The sequence below is a fragment of the Ictidomys tridecemlineatus genome, unplaced genomic scaffold (genome assembly GCF_052094955.1).
Source record: "Ictidomys tridecemlineatus isolate mIctTri1 unplaced genomic scaffold, mIctTri1.hap1 Scaffold_4524, whole genome shotgun sequence".
Lineage (NCBI taxonomy): Eukaryota > Metazoa > Chordata > Mammalia > Rodentia > Sciuridae > Ictidomys > Ictidomys tridecemlineatus.
Window position 1 is genome coordinate 34,867 of NW_027522930.1, and position 6,834 is coordinate 41,700.

At 37.4% G+C, this 6,834-nt stretch overlaps 1 long non-coding RNA gene across 1 annotated transcript; it reads right to left on the reverse strand.

The window, feature by feature from the left end:
• Positions 1–658: 658 nt before the first annotated feature.
• LOC144373651 (uncharacterized) lies at positions 659–6,401 on the reverse strand. The gene is made up of 4 exons (XR_013433248.1): positions 6,322–6,401; positions 5,899–5,983; positions 5,375–5,416; positions 659–974 (listed from the first exon to the last, which is right to left on the reverse strand). It is a non-coding gene; the product is annotated as an uncharacterized LOC144373651 (long non-coding RNA).
• Positions 6,402–6,834: the final 433 nt, after the last annotated feature.

A 6,834-nucleotide genomic window follows, 5' to 3' on the forward strand; every position in this document is an offset into this window, starting at 1 on the left:
TTAATGCCACTGAGCTAAATACATTTAAAAATGGTTAAAACAGTAAATTTTATATTATGTATACCTCAATTTTTATAAAAGGTACTGATATATGGACAAATCTTAGAAAAAATAAGCAAAAACAATCTACATGAACAATAATGTAGTTATGGTACTAATGATCTAATATAACCTATTGGTATAAATAAACATGACCAATTGAAAGAAAAAAAAAGAAAAAAAAATCTACATGAAAAATGCCAGACACACACAAAAAAAGAAAGAAAAATGCCAGACACAAAAGCACAAAAGATTTCATATTACGTGATTCCAATCATTTGAAAATGTTCAAAAATTCACTGGTGATAGTTGCACATCATCGGTGACTATACTAAAAACCAATGAATTATGCACTTTAGTGAACTGTTTATGAATTATTTCTCAATTAAAAAAAATAACTCGTTTTCAATCTATGACTACTAAAGACAAATACTATTCTATAAATTCTGGAACCACATTATGGTGCCAAATTGAACAAAGAACAACAATAATAATAATAATAAAAGGACTGTGGTTTAAAATGGCTGGCAGTGAAGATCAGGAAGGTCTGTACCAGGGCATGGTGGCTTTCCAATCACAGGGCAAGAACAAAGGCAAGATCATGGAACACACTTGAATGAAGCTGATCAAAGACCTTTATTCTGGTCCTCATCATTCATTAAGCCACCTATGCAAATAATTTCTTCATCTCTGCCCCAAGCAGCAACAGCTGCATCCAGGGCTAAAGTGGAAGACAGACATAAGTAGTGAAAGACCTTATAAAGAAAAGTTATCAGGCAAGAGCTCTACTTATCCTGGCTCAAGTAAAGGTAGAGCAGGAAGATGTGCATATGTGCAGAGATTCTGTTCTTCAAAGCTGAGGCCTGCAGAGAGGCAAGATGAAGAATGCAGTGAAGGCTCAAAAACTGCCCAGCTCAGCAATCAATCCAAAGTACCTAAAAATACAAAGAGAAATATGTAAAGCAAGGTACCTTGAGAGCAGGATTAGTGTAACAAACTGAGCAAAGTTAAAATAGAAAGGATGTTGGTACAAGCAGCAATTCTAATTTTGATGAATATCTATCCAAAAGCTCTTCAGGGAAAAATATGATACTAAAGAGGGTGGGTAGTTAGAAATTAAGCATACCAATCTAGAGAATTAGAATTAGGTAGGTAAGGTTTAAAAAATTGTTGTGTAACTAAACATACAGGGAAACCATACAAGGAGTAAGTGACATAAAATAAAAGATAAGCTAAAAGAGTTTATAATCTTTTAGATAGTTCCAACTTAAGATGTGGGACTGAGCCCATAAATTTATATGCCCTGCCACCCAAAATTACATTCAAAAGAAAAAAAAAAGGTTTAAAAAAGATATAAATCTGCAAAAAGAATAGGGGCCTATGAGCAGTTAACAGATTCCAACAACAACAACAAAAAAAGTGAATTATCAAAATCTGCCTGAAGCAAGTTTTTAAATAGAGGAAAATGAGCCCAGAAGGAACACAGAAGGGGCTGCAGCTGAATAGGAATCCCATCTTCCTAGAACCATAGGGAGGATCTAGACTCAGTCAACAAGAATTATAAAAGACCAGAGAGGAAAATGAGATAATGACCCATGTTTCTCTATCACAAACTATTGCCCTCATATGTCCCTCTTAACTTTTTCTATGTGGTAAAGATATTTACACCTAACTTGGATGGGAGAATCACAGGGCTCTCTTTTAAAGAGCCAGACAGACAATCATTGGACACTAGGGCACCTCTACCAACACTGCTCCCACAACACAGCATTCTGTATACTGGCCTTTGGAAGCCCCAGGTTAACATCTAACCACAACTCTGCTCATTCTAAAGCAAAGCTCCCAGGCAAAAACCATCCCCACTGCACTACATACAGCTTCCAGTCTTCACATTCTATCATTCTTAAAAAGAATAAACATCACTGAGAATTTGAAGAAATCCTACACAAATAAAAGAGACCAAAATTTATTTTAAAAGTTCTAGCATAAAACAGATAACTCAAGGCAAAGAACATAGTAAAAACAAGCCAGAAACACCTCTAATTTAAAAAGATAATAGCCTGCTTTTGACAATGACAACATCTTGCTGAGATCAACTAATAAAGCTAAAATATATAAATATAAATATGGGCATGTATATATGTATACAAGTGTGTGTGTGTATGTGTATGAGTATGAGTATAAATGAGAGATCTTTTTTTTAAGAGAGAGTGAGAGAGAGAGAGAGAGAGGGAGAGAGAGAGAGAGAGAATTTTTTATTAGTTATTTTTTATTTCTCGGCAGACACAACATCTTTGTTTGCATGTGGTGCTGAGGATCGAACCCGGGCTGCACGCATGCCAGGCGAGCACGCTACCACCTGAGCCACATCCCCAGCCCGAGAGAAGATCTTTAAGACATTAAAAAAAACATCAAGAAAAGGCAAATTTAAAATCTAGAAAAGGCAGGGAACCAATCAATAGTCAAACCCCAAAGTCTGCCTGAGTGGGGAAGACTGGTAACCCACCCTTTTTTAAGCTAGAGTCCCATAATATTATGCCCTCACAGTAACCAAAATTAAATCAGACTCCTCACAGACTTATAGCCCAGGGGTTACACCACCACTATGATGCAGGAAACTTCCAGTCTTAGATCTCATTAAGGATGTACTGTACTGATAATGTTCCTATGTGTCTTGCTGGAGCAAAGAAAAATGTTCTTTGGAGAAAGATATCACCATAAAATCTCAAATTATCTAACAAATAATTTTTTTCCAGTGCAATGACCACTATGTAAAGACAGTACCAAAAGAAAGAACGGATAAAAAGACAAACTCAAAAGTCTAGATATTGGATTGGACATACTACAAAGTAAGAACTTCAAAAGGCTTTGGATATTAGATGGGATATTACACATGATATACTCTATAATAAACAACTACATTCACCACTTAAATAAATGAAAGACAAGTTTCAGAGTATCCACAGAAAAACAAAGAGGTTTAAAGGAAATGAAAAGAACTGAAGAAAGAACCGAAAATTCCAAAACAAAAAATTACACAGATCACACCATACAAAGACAAAAATAGGATTGGGCTTTTATGTATGTTTAGTGAAAATCCCAGAGAAAGTGCAGAGAAAGACCAAAGCAGAGTCAATGTCTAGAGAAACTGGCTGAGAATTTCCCAGAGCATATCCAAACTTCTGTCCATCAGAGTGAAATCTCAGAAAATCAAAGGCAAAGAGAAAATCTTAAAAAGGGATAAACTACCTTCAAAAGACAGACTGTGATTTCTCAACAGAAACAATGGAAGCCAAAAAAAATGGTAAGAGAACAGCTAGAATTCTGAATTTAGCAGTAAAATCTTTTTGTATTTCCATTTCCCCCTCAAAAAAAAAAAAAGGAAAAAAAAAAAGAAAAGAGAAAGTTGAGAGTCAGCTACCTGTTACCTATATTAAAGAAAGCTCTAAAGGACTTATTTTGGGGAAAAGGATTACAAATGGAGGGTAAGAAACACAAAAAGATCAAAAATTGTAGTAAGCATGTGAATAAACTCATATATTGTCTGTATCATATATCAATAACAATGTCTGATGTGGGCTGATAAAGACACATGGCAATAACAGCATGTTAAGTAGAGGGATGAGGGTTTGTAAATGGCATTAATGGATTCTAAGATTCCATTTTGCTGAGGATGAGGGAAAAGATTCTAACTTTTGGCTTTGATAAATTAAGCATGCATATAGTAACTAGTGGACTAACCCTAAAAGGATAGATATATACAACTTCCCAACAGATGGAAGGGGAAAAAAAAGGAATAATAATACAAAAGGCAACATAAAATAGGACAAATGAAAAGCAGGAAAAATAAGATAGGAGATTTAAGTCCATTGTTATCACTAATTAAATTAGGCATAAATGAACTAAGTGCTCCAGTTAAAGGCAAAGATTGTCAGTATGAATTTAATATCCCCAATTATACAGCGCTTACAAAGATATGGAAATGTAAAAACAAAATGATGGGAAAAAACACATAAACACTAAAGAAAGCTGGCAAACTTTAATAATGAGACCAAATATATTTTAAGGCAAAAGAACATTATTAGAAGTAACAATGGTAAATTTTTAAATATTAAAAGTTGTATCATGAGCAATATATAATGATTTTAAATTTGTATATTCCTAATTCCAGTTTTAAATCTATAATGAAAAATAAATCCAGAACCATAAGTGAAAATATTCTTCAGTCATAGTAGGAGACATTAATACACAACTCTCATTAAGTGATTCAGTAAGCAGACAAAAGAAATTCAGTAAGAATATAGAAAACATAAACTATGCAATGAGACTTGACATTGCACCCAACAACTGGAGACTACACTTTTTCTTCATTCATAGGCACCCACACACAGAATACACCTACATACTGGATTATATAGTAACACATGAAACTAAAGAAATTATTTTTTAAAAAATAGGTTGAAAAAGAGGCTGAACAAACATCTACAAATTAAGAGATTACTCATGATCTAGGCTTGAAGCTGGCCATGAAAAGGTATCTTCAAAGACATATAAAATACTACAACACAGGCCTAGTGTGATAAGGAGATGCAGAACATGGAATAAAAAGAATGAAATAAATGAAGAAAAGATTTCAGAAGGTAATGAACCTTAAAGGAGGTAATGAGAACACCTTGTTAGGGTGAAGGTGAGAATGAACTGAGGGCACATGGATTCTGAAAAGCTATTCAATCAGAACATATGGATTGAAGAGTAAGACTTAGGAATTCAGTAGAAGAAATAGCTGAGAAAGCAGTTAAAATGTGGTAATTCAAATATTTCCTATTTTGATGACAAGATTTAGTTAGTACATGAGTTAACCTAAAATTCCTAAGAAAAAAAATAGTTACAAGAAGTACAGAATATCAATGCAAAGTAATCAGTACACACAGACTGCTAAAGAAGAAAATGGACAGAAGTAACCTTTTAAATGTTAGCAATTGTTCCTGATGGCTAACATTATGATGAGGGAACAAAATTTCTATTTATTTACATTTAGGGATGGAAAACACAAGCAGGTACAAAACTTTCCAATTCATCTGAGTCCACCATGTGTCTTCATATTCCCTCTCCCTTCTTTATGGTTAGAAGTTTGCCAGAAGTTCTAACTCCCCAAGGGAAACTGACTATAAATAGAGTTAGCAAGTTTGTTTTCACTGTCCTAATAGGAAGTAAGGAGAAGAAACTATCCCTGTACAAATAAGAGAGAACCAAACATTTGTTTATAAGTGCTGAACTTGCGTCATTAGCATGAAAAAAACAGGTGGAAATGATTTTCCACTGATAAAAAGCTTACCTTCCAGAAAAGCAAATTCATCGACAGCTTCTATCGCATTATCTGAAACACAAGGAAAAGGGACACTTGACTGTGGTCATTTGGACATCAGCTCCAAATTAGCACAATCCATACAATGAAGGAGATGAGGCTTTATACAAATTTAGGCATTTATAAAATATGTCCCTTGCTGTCTTGAGATCTATTTCTGTTCCACCACTAAATCTTACATACTGGCTGCCTAATAGAGTAAAGTCAAGTCCAGGCACATACTGTTCAATGAGAGGGGGAAATGTGAATCCTCCTACCATGTTGCTTTACTCTTAAATTTATTATCTTTGCTCTGAAAGTTATCAGAGAAGAGTTTGGCAATATAGCAGGGAGTACAAGATACAGTATATGAAAACTTCAGACATGTGCAAGGGTTAGCAGCTGGATAGAGGGTCAGAAATCAAACAACACCTGCTTTGCCTTCTCAACCTGCAAAGGGAAAGCTTAACCCAGCCCTCCATTGTCTACTGCCAGATGCTATAGAGACACTCTACCCAAATCTCTCCTCTGAAGTGTTTTCCTCTTTCCTTGTTAAGCACAACAGTAGGCATCTTTTGCAATGGTCTCCACAAACAGTTCCTGTCAAACAAATGAACAAATTAAAAAATCAATGGACTCCTGTTTTTGAAAGAAAAGAAGGTGAAGGGCTCAAGCAGGTGGGGAGGTTCTGAAACTTAAGACGGTACAGGACTTCACTAAGGTCATTCCAGTACCTCTTCCCCCAGAAGGCCACTACGTCCCTTCCCCCCTACTCATAAATCCACCGTGTTCCTTTACTAGACTGCTACAGGTTGCATGTGAGCCAGGAGAGGTGCAAATTAAAGTTGATCTCTGCGCCCTCGTAAAGTGGTTAACAAAGCAATACAACACATGAAGGTGCGTGACACTCTTCTCCAACCTTTCCTGATTACACACACCTCGGACTGCAAACACCCCTTTCACTTTCCGGCTCAGCACAGCCCGCTCAGACCCTCTTCTTCCTCCTCCCCAAATTCCGCCAAACAGCCCCAAGCCCCGCCCCAAGGAAGCCACGCCCCTAGAACCACGGCTGCCACCCCTAGTGCCCCTGCGCTCCCGTCGCAGCGGGGCTCGAGCCAGAATGAAGATTGCTTTCTCTGCCACTAGCGTCACATCGGGTCCGCCTTCACCAAAGCCTTCATTGGCGCCAAAGGCAGCCTAGAGAGTCCAGCCCCGCCCCCCCCCATACACACACTCTTCCGAGCTTGAGCTTGTGAGGCCGCTGCCTCCCCTCCAGGCCCCTCCTCCTCCCAGGGCGCCGCTTCCAGCCGCTGCCTTCATCCTGGCACTGAGTGTGCTGCGCAAGGCCACCGACTGTGAGCTCGCAAGCGGTGCTGGCCCCTTCACTCACCGCCCCCACCCCACCCCATTAGGCTCCTGTCCTTCTTAGAACTGATCACAGTTATAATCCT